This window comes from Dama dama, chromosome 20, assembly GCF_033118175.1.
Source record: "Dama dama isolate Ldn47 chromosome 20, ASM3311817v1, whole genome shotgun sequence".
Lineage (NCBI taxonomy): Eukaryota > Metazoa > Chordata > Mammalia > Artiodactyla > Cervidae > Dama > Dama dama.
In genome coordinates this window covers 66,006,568-66,021,431 of record NC_083700.1, presented here as the reverse complement: position 1 = coordinate 66,021,431, position 14,864 = coordinate 66,006,568, and the positions used below count along the sequence as shown (strand labels likewise).

The window sequence follows — 14,864 nt, the reverse complement described above, 5'->3', positions numbered from 1 at the left end:
CCAGAGATGACGTCTTAGTATAAAGCAATGATTGATTTGAATTTAAATGAGTTGATATTCAGAGTTTTCATCTAGACTCAGATAAAACAACAAAATTATCAGTGACTCTGATTACATTTGGAGTTGCTACTTAGATTGCCTATGCAGTCTTGTATTTTCAGTACCACAAGTTTGAAAAAAAAAAAAAGGATAAAAGCTGATGTGTATTAGATCCTGAAAGTATATACTTCACCTCTCCTATTACTGACATTCACTCCTGGCTTCATTTCCAAAGAATTTCACCCATTTCTCCCACCAGGTCCAAGATCAATATCTTATTTTAAGTAAGAAGTTTTCACTCAAAGTAGGTTGACTTTTGAGTCTGACAAAGTAGAAATTAGAGTTATGGTGCTGTTTTAAGAGAAAAATTGGAGAGGTCTGATTCCCAATCTACATAATAATTCAACAGAATTTAAGGCTGTCTTTAGCACTTTGCATTAGCAGCAAGTAATTACCTCCAACTAGAATGAAATGAGGGTCAAGAATGGTTTCAAGCAATCAAGTGGAAGTGTTACTTGCTTTATTGAACATGCTAATTCAAAGCTGCACTTGGAAGAGTTAAAGAAGAAAAATGCCTCCAACCCAAATTGCCTTGTGAGCTATTTTTGCAAGAGTGGGCCAGAATGGTTTGTGGATGATAAAAAGTTTAAGTTGTTTAGTTTTAATATTTTAAATGACTTTACCTAGGAATTTAAGTGATTTCAGATTTTTCATTTTTGTGTCTAAATTTAATGATGCATTCAATGTACACAAGGATAAGCACACATGTATTTTTTTGAACATGTTAACAACTATTTTCAAATGGGTGTGCCTATCCCTGAATAGATAGGTTGGTCTCCTACCAAATTATAAAATTAAGTAGATATAAATTCGTGTGTGGAAGTGTTACTGAACTAAACTTGGATTCACCTGCCTGCTACCCAGCATAACCAATGGATTGACACAAAGTTGCAGTGAAGGAAGTACAGTGTCTATTTGCAGTGCACCAAACAAGGAGAACTGGTAGCTCATGCTCAAAAGACCCAAACTCCCCTATGGTTTTCAGGGAAGGGTTTTTAAATGCAGTATTTGGAGTGAGGGTTGCAGGGTGCATGACTTTCCTTTGATTGGGTGGTGGTGGTTAGGTGACAAGGTGGTATTTCAGGAACCTCAGTCATCAACTTTCAGGTTCCAACCAGGCTGAGATCAGCACATAATCACCATCCTGTACCTGGTCAGGGGTCTTAGTTTCTGCATAACACCCCAAAGGTATGCATCTGATTGCTGTGTATATTCCTTGAGGAAGACTGTCCTATCATTGAACTATTGTTCAAGCTATCTTTCTTAATTGCTTTTCCTTTGTTTCTGCATATCATCATTTCTCTAATTAGTAACCATCTGAGTCTGCTCTTTGAAACTCAAGTAAGGCATAGGAGGGTAGAATCTTTTTCTATAAACAAGAAAAGGTGGGGGATACACAGGGGCTTTTGTACATGGGAGGGACTCACAGAGTCCTGTTCAATTTCAGTCCCCCCTTTTGTTTGATGCTTCTCAATCCTGAGGGGAACAGGAGCCAGACAAGAAAGGCAATTAGGTTTTGGATAGAGAGGTTAATCATACTTGTCAGGGGAACTCGGTTTTGGGGCGACCTGGTTTCTGAAGTGCTAGCTGAGTCCAGTTCCTCTTATGAAATTCTAGGCCTGTAGAATTTTGATCCAAACTCAGACACAGTTTTGCTTACTCAATTATCCATGATTCTAACCTTGGGGAACAATTAAAATTCATAACTGTATTTATTAGCAACAGAGCTTCCCAGATGCTCAGTGGTAAAGAATCCACCTGCCAATGCAGGAGACAAAGGACACCTGCATTCAATCCCTGGATCAGGAAGATCTCCTAGAGAAGGAAATGACAACCCATTCCAGTAGTCTTGCCAGAATAATCCCATGGAGGGAGGAGCATGGCAGGCTACAGTCCATGGAGTCACAAAGTGTCGGACGTGACTGAGCACACACACACACACACACACATTTATTAGCAAGACAGTAATGAGAATAAAAATGAAATCACGCCCAGAATTCCTGAATTTGCCTCTTTTTTTAATATAAATTTATTTATTTTAATTGGAGGCTAATTACTTTATAATATTGTAGTGGTTTTTGCCATACATTGACATGAATCAGCCATGGGTGTACACGTGTTCCCCATCCTGAACCCCCCTCCCACCTCCCTCCCCATCCCATCCCTCTGGGTCATCCCAGTGCACCAGCCCCGAGCACCCTGTCTCATGCATCAAACCTGGACTGGTGATCTGTTTCACATATGATAACTTACATGTTTCAGTGCCATTCTCCCAAATCATCCCACCCTCACCCTCTTCCACAGAGTCCAAAAGACTGTTCTATACATCTGTGTCTCTTTTGCTGTCTCACATATAGGGTTATCATTACCATCTTTCTAAAAATTCCATATATATGTATTGGTGCTTTTCTTTCTGGCTTACTTCACTCTGTATAATACACTCCAGTTTCATCCACATCATTAGAACTGATTCAAATGTATTCTTTTTAATAGCTGATTAATATTCCATTGTGTATATGTACCACTGCTTTCTTATCCATTCATGTGCAGCTCAATTCCATAAAAATGAATTTGCCTATTTTTATTAGACATTAACTGAAGGTTAGGATGAATAATATTTTATATATCTAAGTTGATTATAATATAAATAATTCTGACCTAGAAATTGTATCTTGTAGCTTTAAAAACATATTTTCTCTATCATGTGGCAGGAAATAAGTAGAGATTACGCTCTCTTAAAATAATTAAAGACAATTTAGATGATACAAACAAACTTTATTTAACACTTCATGAAGCAAGCAGTCTCCATTTGCCAGGGTCCAGAGAACTTCATCATGGGCTGGAAGGCAGGATGCTTTTATAGGATAAAGAATAATAAATAAAGAAGAGAAAATGAACAAGGGAAAAGGAAATACACACAGAACCCTGAATTGGCTTGGTATGTGGGGATTGGTTGACAGGATACATTGTGTTTCTGGTCAAATGAAACTTTTCTCTGGACTTGAAAGTTACCTGTATCAGTTTGCTGACCTGGCATACCCAGCAGGCGCAGCTCCATCTTGGACCCAGACATTTATTTCATTGGGTATTTAAAGTGAATCCGCAACTCTATTTTTTCAAGAGGACAATTATTTTTTATTTCAGGTGTTGTAGTCTGAAACTCAGTTGGTATCTTTTTTTAATTGAAAAATATGGTAACCTTATATACTCATTAAATGCTATTTTTCTAAAACATAGCATGCGTGTTTAATCTTAGTACAATGGATTCAAAACTTATTACCTGCATCAAGGCTAGATAACAAATTATTATAGTCTTCATCATCATCTTCACATTTTGTTTTCAATGCATTTGATGATTCATTGGCAGTATTTTGGTGATGACACCACATTAGTAGTAATAAGAATGTTTTAGGACCTAATTAATGATGGTTTAATTACAACATTTTGAATGACTGCCATTGCAGGAATTGATGCCTTACAGCTGGGGATTGTGAAGTGGGTATCTGTACTGTGAACCTTTGCCCTGTGAGGGACACTGCAGTCCCTGCTTTAGCTGACACAGACATGGTACGTGGGAGTACTTGGTCAGCTCATAACTGAACCAACACTTAACTGAAGTAGATGCCTTTTTTGTAGAGACCTAAATCCATAATTTTGAGCAGTCAAGCAATATGTACCAGGTGGCAATCTAAGGCTTTAATATGACTTGGTCAATGGCAAGGGGGTTTGATTTCTTTGCCTTGCAATATCTAATTTAAAAATCTCTTGGGAGAGGAGAGGTAAATGATTTAATTGGTATCTTCTCTTCCTTCATTCCTTCACTTATGTCAGCGAAGGACAGGACATGAAGACCCAGAATTAATCTGCACATTAAAATGATTAATCATGAGGTTATGTAATTCAGAAGGAGATAGTGGGGATGAAAAGTTTCAGTAGGAAAAAGACAATGAGATGGGAGATAGGATTGTTTTCTTTGCTCTGCAGAAGAATTTTTAGTTTGATGTAGTTCCACTTGGCTATTTTTGCTTTTGTTGCCAATGTTTTTGTTGTCAGGTCTGTGAAATCACTGCCAAGATCAATGTCATGAAGTGTTTCCCCTGTTTTCTTAAGGAAAATTAGTAATTTTAAATGAGGGATTGTTAAAGCTAAAAGGGCATGATGATTAAAAAGCTATAAAATTATTGAAAGTTTACCATCTGAAGTATTTAAATCTCCAGAAAGTTTATCTTTTATCTTATAATAGGTTTTTTTTGCGGGGGGGGGGGGGGGTTGTTTGCTTGTTTTTGTTTTTTAGCAAAAATAAAAAAAGGAACACAGGGGACACTAGGACCAAAAGAGAAAATTTGGGCTTGTGTATAAATTCTCCTCAAATCCCTCCATCTGTACAGACAAATTCATATTTCTAAGCAGGATAACAGGAATTGTTCAGTCGTTAAGTTGGTCCGAATCTTTGCGATAACAGGATCGGACAACAGAGGAGGATCTCTAAACAAATGCAAAATGTTGAATTCACAGAAGCCTCCTGTCCTGCATCCTGCCTGCCCCCCACCTCCAACGTGTCATCCTCAGATGAAATGGGCTTGATAAATCAGGGGAAAGGTCAGGATAGACTATGCTTCAGTAACAAATAAACCTAACAAGTAAATTTTTTAACACACTGAGGTTTATTCTGCACTCAAAGTCCAAAATGAGTCAGATGACCCTTTTCTATCCTGTAGCCTGCAAACTTGCTGTGTCAGGAGAAGAGGGTGCTAACAGAGACATAGAGAACAGATGTGTGGTTGCCAGGCAGGAGAATGATGGGAGAGGGATGGATTGGGATTCGGTGATTAGCAGATGCAAGCTCTTATAGAGAGAACAGAGGAACAACAAGGTTCTACTGTATAGCACAGGGAACTACATTCAGTAACTCATTCAATAACTACATTCAATAATTCCATTCATAATGGAAAAGAATATTTTAAAATATATATATGCACACATATATATACATATATAACTGAATCATTTTGCTGTATACCAGAAACTAACATAACACTGTAAATCAACTATACTTCAATAGAATAAACTTTAAAAAAGAAAAAAAAGGAGAGAGCTAAAGGTTTGTTCCAAGTGCCTATGGGGGCCAGGAAGTACCCTCATGACACTTCCTCCCACATTTTGTTGATTGTAACTTGGCCACATTATCCCATCCTAAGGGAATTTGGGCCAGCAAGGGGCCATGGAGTGGGACTTGGAGGTTTCTGCCTCCTGTAAGCTCATCCTACCTTAGCAGTCAGCTCCCTGATTTCTCTCCACAGAACCAACCTCCCACCACAGAAAGAAAACTGGCCAGTAAGAAAGAGAGAGAGTGAATGAGAGCCTTAGGTCTCATATCAAGCTCCAGAGCACAAAACTGCAGAATGGTGCCAGATTCCAGTGTCAGAAAGTCCAGGTCATCCTGAGTTGCTAATGAGTGAGAAAAGAGAGAAACAAAACTATTAAAATAAGAATATATGCTAACACTAGTTAAATAAGATGATAAATAAGAATATACTTCTTACTCTCCTTTCCTTCCACCCACGTAACTATTTCCACTACAGTGATTCTGACAAAGTATGTGTCTGATTTCCTTACTCCAAAAACATATCAAGAACCATAAGCTTAGACGATTCATTTTCAACCTCATCTTCATTTGTTAAAGGGCAGCTATTACTGAGCCATTTCATATTCTCCTGAATATCCTGTGACATTGTGGTCACCGGCATGAGTGACACTTTTTGGACTCATCCAACCAACATACTGAATGTCTTCCATCTGCCAGGCCTTGTGCCAGGTTGATGCTTGGACTGCTTATTCTCTAGAGCTCATGGCCTAGCAGCTGCCATCTGAGTCTAGACAGATATGTTCCAGGAAACATATCTGCCATTTCTTGTAAGCCACATCCTGAGAGGTGTTGCTGGGTCTGTGCTCAGCCACAAAGGAAGAGGGCCTCTGAGGCACCAGTTGCTTACCACTCCCTACTAATCATATCCAGGATAGGATGGCCTGTACATTAGAGACAAAAACCTTCACTGTTCTCATGGGAGTTAAGAATTGGAATTAGTTTTTCCCAAAGCCAACTTCAGCTCTCTCCAACAATCAGATTTTATTTGAGAACTGGGAGAGCAGGGGAGAAGACATTATGTGTCTGTCTGGACCTCACTTTGGCACCAGAGATGCTCCTTGCCAGCCGTGATGCTGGCCCACGGTGAGTGGGACTGGAGTGGGAGCAGAAGCTGTGAGCTGGGACCCCAGGAGGGGCGCTTCCAAGTTCTTCCACTAACTAGCTCTGTGACCCTGAAGGAGTCCTTTGGTCCCTCCGAGCTCCAGTTTCCTCATGTGTAAGATCAAATGCTTGGACTAAACAGGCGTCTCCTAGCTGTGACACATGACTGTTCTGGGCCTCTGTGTTCCTGAGGTCCCCAGCCCTGTGTCACACGGGGTCGGAGGCAGGATGCATCAGTGCCTTGTCATCAGAGTGATCCACTTGAGAGGCATTCCCCCACAGCAACTTGCCAAGAGAAAAATGATTAGAGATGTCACCGCCAAAACTCTTTGGAGTTGATTTCTTTTTTTCAACAACTTTCAAATTCTCACTGTGATCACAAACTGAAGAAGGAAATAGTCCTTATCCAGCCAGTAAAATCAACAAGTGGAATGGCTGGGGGTCTCTGCACATCACCGAGACACTTTGCCAAAGGGTCCTTATCCCATTGGTGAGGGTTTAGAGAGAGGCAGTGATCAGCAGGGTGCTGCCTGTCCCCGGGAGCCCAACTCACCCAAGGGGACTTGCCAAGTGGTATTGTGGAGGTCAGACTTTAGCGCTTCAAAGAGGCTCAGCCTTCTCACATTCACAAACATATTTTGCATGTGAGGGAACTGAAGCCCAAGGAGGTTGATTAGCCCAAGGCCATGAACCTTGGGCAGAAATGAGATGAAAACTTGGATCTTCTAACTCCTAACTTACAGGCCCAAGCTCTTACCCTACACTGCGCTAGAAAATTCATAGATGCTTTCACTGAAATTGAACCTGTATCAGTAATAGTCATATGGCAATGAGAGTGCTGGACTTCCCTGATAGCTCAGTGGTAAAGAACCTGCCTGCCAATGCAGAAGACATGAAACTCGGATTTGATCCCTGGGTTGGAAAGATCCCCTGGAGAAGAAAATGGCAACACACTCCAGTATTCCTGCCTGGGAAATTCCAAGGACAGAGAAGCCTGGTGGGCTACAGTCCATGGGGCTGCAAAGGGTCAGATATGAGTTAGCAGCTAAACAACAATAACAATGGTAGTGCCAGCAATAATAATAATATATACCACATATTTATGTTATATGTGCATCCTATGTATTTTATACACACACATACACCATTTATTGAGCAGCCACCATTAGCCAGGCACTGAGATAGTCATTTTCTGTATCTTAGATCTATTTTAAAGTAACTATAAGATATACTCTCTTCATTATCATTTACAGTCCGTACTATGAAAGAAAGTGAAGTCGCTCAGTCGTGTTCAATTCTTTGCGACCCCATGGACACCAGGCTCCTCGGTCCATGGGATTTTATAGGCAAGAGTGCTGGAGTGGGTTGCCATTTCCTTCTCCAGGGAATCTTCCCAACCCAGGGATCGAACCCAGGTCTCCCACATTGTAGACAGACGCTTTACCGTCTGAGCCACCAGGGAAGTCCTTACTAGGCACAGGCATTAAACTAGCCACCATGGTGAAATTTAGAAATAAATTAAGAAAGAGCCTTGTCCTTAAGGAGATAATAGAAACCTGTGACGTAAGCCACAGAATAGCGACAGCAATATGAGGGAGAAGATGTCAGAAGAAAGGTTTGGCTACATTCCAGGGAGATTCAGAGAAAAGGACGTGTATTTTTCCATATTGAGAGGATTTGGAAAGGAAAGACAAAAGAGGAGGTGGCTGGACCAAATCCTCAGTAGAAGGAAGGATGCTGGGCTCTGGTATTGGGATGAAGGACTTTCCAGAATAAGCAGAAGCACTGAGCCTGAAAGTCTAACTATACTACATGGAACCAAACAGCAAATCAGCTGGGATAATGATCTAGGCCAGTATATGTCACAGCCAAGGGACAGTGAGTGTAAAACATTTAGTAGGTAAAGACCCAAAGTGACTAATTCCACAAACCATCTGCTAGAAAAAAATCTTGCTTTCAGATTTTGTTAAAAGAAATGGAAAAACCACTCGAAAACTTGTAGATTTGGAGTCTAAGCTGAAAGCAAAGTGGAACTTACCCAGCCTACTCTAAGGGTCTCTTCATGGGAGAAACTAAAGCATCTTCTTGCAAAGTCAACAGGGTTTACAGTGGAGAGGTCATTGATTCTGAGCACACAAATCTGAACATACAGGGATCAAATCAGTCTCCCAGAAACAGAACATGTACAAAAGGTAAAAGCCTGATGTGGCACAATTAACCTACATCTGTGATTTAAAGGGGAGTGGTGATTTCTCCACTGAAGTAAGAACAAAGAGAGAGGATTGGACTTATGCCTGTAAATGAATAGTGTTATGCCAGTAAATATTTACACACTAGTTCTCTCTCTTTTTAATATAATTTTTGATAATTAGTTTTAATTGAAAAATAATTAGTTTTAGAACAGGTAGAGGAACCAGATATCAAATTGCCAACATCCACTGGATCATCAAAAAATCAGGAGAGTTACAGAAAAACATCTACTTCTGTTTTATTGACTATGCCAAACCCTTTGACTTTGTGGATCACAACAAACTGTGGAAAATTCTTAAAGGGATGGAAATACCAGACCACCTCACCTGCCTCCTGAAAAATGTGTATGCAAGTCAAGAAGCAACAGTTAGAACTGGACATGGAACAACAGAGTGGTTCCAAATTGGGAAAGGAGTACGTCAAGGCTGTATATTGTCACCCTGCTTATTCAGGGTGCGCCATGCAGAGTGCATCATGCAGAATGCCGGGCTGGATGAAGCACAAGCTGGAATCAAGATTGCCAAGATATCAAAAACCTCAGATATGCAGATGACACCACCCTTATAGCAGAAAGCGAAGAAGAACTAAATAGCCTCTTGAGGAAAGTGAAAGAGGAGAGTGAAAAAGTTGGTTTAAAATTCAACATTCAGAAAACTAAGATCATGACATCCGGTCTCATCACTTCATGGCGAATAGATGGGGAAACAATTGAAACAGTGAGAGACTTTATTTTCTTGGGCTCCAAAATCACTGCAGATGGTGATTGCAGCCATGAAATTAAAAGACGCTTGCTCCTTGAAAGAAAAGCTATGACAACCTAGAGAGCATACTAAAAAGCAGAGACATTACTTTGCTGACAAAGGTCTGTCTAGTCAAAGCTATGGTTTTTCCAGTAGTCATATATGGATGTGAGAGTTGGACTATAAAGAAAGCTGAGCACTGAAGGATTGATGCTTTTGAACTGTGGTGTTGGAGAAGACTCTTGAGAGTTCCTTGGACAGCAAGGAGATCCAACCAGCCCATCCTAAAGGAAATCAGTCCTGAATATTCGTTGGAAGGACTGATGCTGAAGCTGAAACTCCGATACCTTGCCCACCTGATGTAAAGAACTGACTCATTGGAAAAGACCCTGATGCTGGGAAGAATGGAAGGCCAGAGGAGAAGGGGAAGACAGAGGATGAGATGATTGGATGGCCTCACTGACTTGATGGACATGAGTTTGATCAAGCTCTGGGAGTTGGCAATGGACAGGAAAGCCTGGTGTGCTGCAGTCCACCGGGTCTCAAAGAGTCAGACATGATTGAGCGACTGAACTGAACTACTTTACAATATTGTGATGGTTTTTACCATACATCAACATGAATCAGCCACAGTTATACTTGTGTCCCCCCCCTCCAATCCTGAACCCCCTATCTCCCTTTTAAAATGTGAATATGTACATGCTTAAGCTTATTGTGAATTGTATTGATGTGATGGCAGTACACACTTTAGAAATAATAAAATAATAACACTACTACTAATAAAATACAAATATGCAATACTTTTTGTTGTTAATTTCATGTAGCAAATTGGTCCTCACAGAATGCTTTCATTGACTTTTGCAAAATTCTTGTGTCTGCTGTTTACAATAGCCAGGACATGGAAGAAACGTGGATGTCCATCAGCAGATGAATGGATAAGAAAGCTGTGGTACATGTGCACAATGGAATATCACTCAGCTATAAAAAAGAATGCATTTGAGCCAGTTCTAATGAGGTGTATGAAACTGGAGCCTATTATACAGAGTGAAGTAAATCAGAAAGAGAAACACCAATATAGTATATTAACGCATATATATATGGAATTTAGAAAGACCATAATGATGACCCTATAAACAAGACAGCAAAAGAGAAAAAGATGTAAAGAACAGACTTTTGGACTATGTGGGAGAAGAAGAGGGTGGGATGATTTGAGAGAATAGCATTGAAACATGTATATTACCGTATGTAAAATAGATGGCCAGTGCAAGTTCAATGTGTGAAGCAGGGCACTCAAAACCGGTGCTCTGAGACAGCCCAGAGGGATGAGTGAGGAGGGAGGTGGGAAGGGATTTAAGGACGGGGGGACACATGTGCACCCGTGGCTGATTCATGTTGATTTATGGCAAAAACCACCACAATAGTGTAAAGTAATTAACCTCCAATTAAAATAAATAAATTAATTTCAAAATTTTCTTGTGTCTGTAGCCAATCTGCAGTTGCAATTAATGAATGTGTATAGTCCCAACATGAATGTAATTGATATTTTTGGTTCTTCTTAATGAGAAGAAAGGGCTTCCTTGGTGGCTCAGAGGGTAACAAATCTGCCTGCAATGCAGGAGACCCAGGTTCAATCCCTGGGTCAGGAAGAGAAGATCCCCTGGAGAAGGGGATATCTACCCACTCCAGTATTCTTGCCTGGAGAATTCCATGGACAGAGGAGCCTGAAGGGCTACAGTCCACGGGTCAGACACAGTCACAGAGTCTGACACAACTGAGTGACTGACAGTTTCACTTTCACTTCAACAAGAAGAAAGTGAAACAAAAAAAGACCAATGTTGGAACTTTTCTCACTCATGACAAACTTCTTTGAGTTTGTGAGCAATTTCTTTGCTGAATCAAATAATAGTTTTCAAATAATAGAAGACTAGCTTATCAATTTGATGCTATTTATGATATAATGGTTTATAGACACAACACACTTTAAGGCTTAATTTACAATATTAACATTTTCTCCACTATTCTACTTTTTTTGCAATTAGCAGTACAATAAACCAAATTCTGGTTTATCATTTGTACTTATTTCTATGATATAAATACTATTATATGGATGGTTTCCAGCTACCAATGAGATGTCTTTGAATGCAGAGTAGGGAAGTACATGGTAGCAGAACTTGTATGGTGCTTCCATTGTTAAGGACTGAATGTTTGTATCCCCTTAGAATTTGTATGTTGAAGACTTAATTCCCAGTGTGATAGCATTTGAAGTTGGAGACTCTGGGAGGTAATTAACTTTAGATGATGTCATGAGGATAGGGCTCCCATGAGAGGATTAATGTCCCTATTAGAAGAGGAAGAAACATCACGGTTGCCTGCATGCTGCCATGTAAGGACACAGCCTCAGCTGGAAGGCTGTCATCTACAGGCCAGGAAGAGCACTCTTACCAGGAACCAAATCTGCCCAGCTCCTTGATTTTCGACTCCCCAACCTCCAGAACTGTGAGAAAAGTCTATTATTGAAGTCACTCAGTCTCTGGTATTTTTCATACAATAGCCTGAGCTGACTAATACAACCAGCATTGAGTGGATGTAAATAACTTCAGAACAGAGTTAATATTAAAATGTTGTAAAACAATTAGAAATTGATGTCTTGAGTATTTATTTCTTATGCATTTGTTTTGTTTGCTTTTTTATTTTGAAGTAATTATAAGACACATAGGAATTTGCAAAAATAGTATAGCCCCATATACTCTTCACCCAGCTTCCCCCAATGTTGACATCTTATATAACTGTAATACAATATCATGAACCTGAAATAGAGACTTGTATGATACTACTGGAGCTGAAGCTCCAGCATTTTGTCATCTGATGCGAACAGATGACTCAATGAAAAAGTCCCTGATGCTGGGAAAGATTGAGGGCAGAAGGACAAGAGGGCATCAGAGGATGAGATGGCTGGACAGATCACTGATACAGTGAACATGAACTTGGGCAAATTCTGGGAGATGGTGAGGGGGAGGGAGGCCTGGCCTGCTGCAGTCCACGGGGCCACAAAGAGCTGGGCACAGCTGGGCAACTGAACAGCAACAACCTGATACCACTAGACTGAAAACATCGACCAGCTGTCATCATTTTCATATGGACTCGTCTGTCAGTGTGTGTCGATGTGTTATGTTTGTGGTATGTGTGCACTGTTATCCCCTGTATAGATTTGTATAAACGTCAGGACATTCAGGATGCATAAATGTCCCATCACCCCAAAGGAATTCCCCTGTGTTTTCTCTCTAGATTGTCACCACTCTATCCTTGTCTCTCATCATTCTTAGTCTGTTCTCCATGTCTGTTGCTAATATAACAATCAACATCCAGAATGTTTTTAATATAGAACTATAGGTTATATAAATTTGATACTCTTTTTCACTAAGCAGAATTCTCTGAACTTTGTTTCAGGTATCGTTCTTTTTTATTGCTAAGCAGTGTTCCATTGTGTGGATGTAACAGTTTGGTTAACCGCTCACCCACTGATGGATAATTTGAGTTGTTCCAGTCTTATACTGTTATGGATAGAGCTCCCATAAACATTTGTGTACAGGTTTTTGTGTGAATGTAATTTTTCAATTTTCTGGGATGTGACCAAGAGTGTGACTGCTGAGTCATATGATAAAGTACAGAAAATTTTCCCAAATTATTTTGGAAATTATTTTCTCAGGTGGTTGTATCATCTTAGTTTCCTGCCAGAATGTATGACAGATCAAGCAAATGTCCTTGTCAGAGTTTTGTGTTGTTATTATTTTTCATTTTAGCTATTTCAATAGTTGAATAATGAAATCTTACTGAGGTATTAGTTTGCATTACTTAATGGCTAATGATGTTAGACAGCTTTTCATATATTTGTTTGTCACCTCAACTCTTTCACGAAGTGCCTCTCTATATCTTCTACCCAGCTTCTAATCAGATTTTTGGTTTCCTTACTGTTGAGTTTTGAGAATTCTTTATATCATCTAGATACAAGAACTTTGTCAGATATGTGGTTTACGAGTTTTTTCTTCCAGTCTGTAACTTATCTTTTCATCCTCTTAAAAGGGCCTTTTGTGGCACAAAAATTTTAAATTTTGATGAAGGTAAATTTATCAATGCTTTCTTTTATGGATCTTGCCTTTAATGTCATGTCTAAAGACTCCTCACCTAGGTTTCAATCCTAAAGAGTTTCTCCTATGTTTTCTTATAAAATACTAAAATTTTAAATTTAACTCCACAATCATTTTGAGTTAATATTTTATATGGTATGGTTTTAAGTCAAAGCTCCTGCCCATGGCGGTCTAGTCATTCCAACACCATTTGTTTAAAAACTTATTCTTTCTCCACTGAAATTTTATTTCTTTTTCATATAATTTATTTTATTGTAAGTTTAATTTTTAATAATGGCTGTGCTTTGACATCCAGCTCACAAACTCTCTGCAAATTTAACAATGTGTTCTGGGAGCCAGTACAGACTGATTCCAGCAAATCATTGATTTATATTGTGTGTATAGTTTTGATCAGAGGAAAAAAGACATCCATAGGGATGATTGGGGATGGTGAGCATGTGTAAACATTGAAATATATAATGTAAAGCATTATAAAAGCACCAAGCCCAGAGGTGACATTAGTATCATCTTGTAGAAAATTAAAACTCAGATTTGAAATACATACTTTATTAGCTTTGGGGACAGGGAGCAGGAATTGAATATAATTCATGTCATTAATTTGAAATTGCTTAATTAGTAGGTTCCCTTTAAACTAATTGGGTGGCCAAGAAGCTTGGGAGGATGGTCCTGGCCTCTTTGGTCAAATGGAGCTGGACCTGATTCTTGGCACTAACATGTATTAACTTTGAGGAACACCTCAATGACCTTTAGATTCTGGTTAATTTTAAAACTGGGAGAAGAATCCAAAGCTGTGTTTATTAATTTAACAAATACTCAATGAGTTCCAGGCTATGTAGAAGGGATTAGGGATATAGCAGCAAGCAAAGTTATCATGATTTTTACCCTCAAAGAATTTACAGTTCAGTGGAAAGGTGGACAATGAGCAAAAACACACACTAGTGAAAAATGCTGTTATATATGTGATAAGTGGAATAAAGGGGGGAAAAAAGAAGCAGGTTCTGTGATTGAAACAGACAAACAAAAACCCTGCACAGTTCCAGGCACAAAGAGGTTGATAAGTGGTAGCTCTTTTTTTTATTACAGATCTGGGTAATATGAGGATGGACTGACAAAGGTCTAAAGACCACATCTGAGGGCCTGACTACCCACCACTTGTGTTATATGCTGCAATGCCTACTTTGCATAGGAAGCTGTACTAGATGCACTTTATTTTTTTTGTTGTTTTGTTTTGTTTTTATTATTATTATTATTTTTTTTCCCAGTGGGTTTTGTCATACATTGATATGAATCAGCCATGGATTTACATGTATTCCCAATCCCGATCCCCCCTCCCACCTCCCTCTCCACCCCATTCCTCTGGGTCTTCCCAGTGCACCAGGCCGG

At 39.5% G+C, this 14,864-nt stretch overlaps 1 protein-coding gene and 1 pseudogene across 1 annotated transcript in view; one reads left to right on the top strand and one right to left on the bottom strand.

Annotated features, from left to right (window-relative positions):
- LOC133041202 (transcription initiation factor TFIID subunit 9-like) overlaps positions 1 to 3,913 on the bottom strand; it is an 82,631-nt pseudogene extending 78,718 nt beyond the window's left edge.
- The window catches only part of ST6GALNAC5 (ST6 N-acetylgalactosaminide alpha-2,6-sialyltransferase 5), a 199,517-nt gene that overhangs the window by 80,194 nt on the left and 104,459 nt on the right, over positions 1 to 14,864 (top strand). The gene's annotated exons all lie outside the window — the stretch shown is intronic.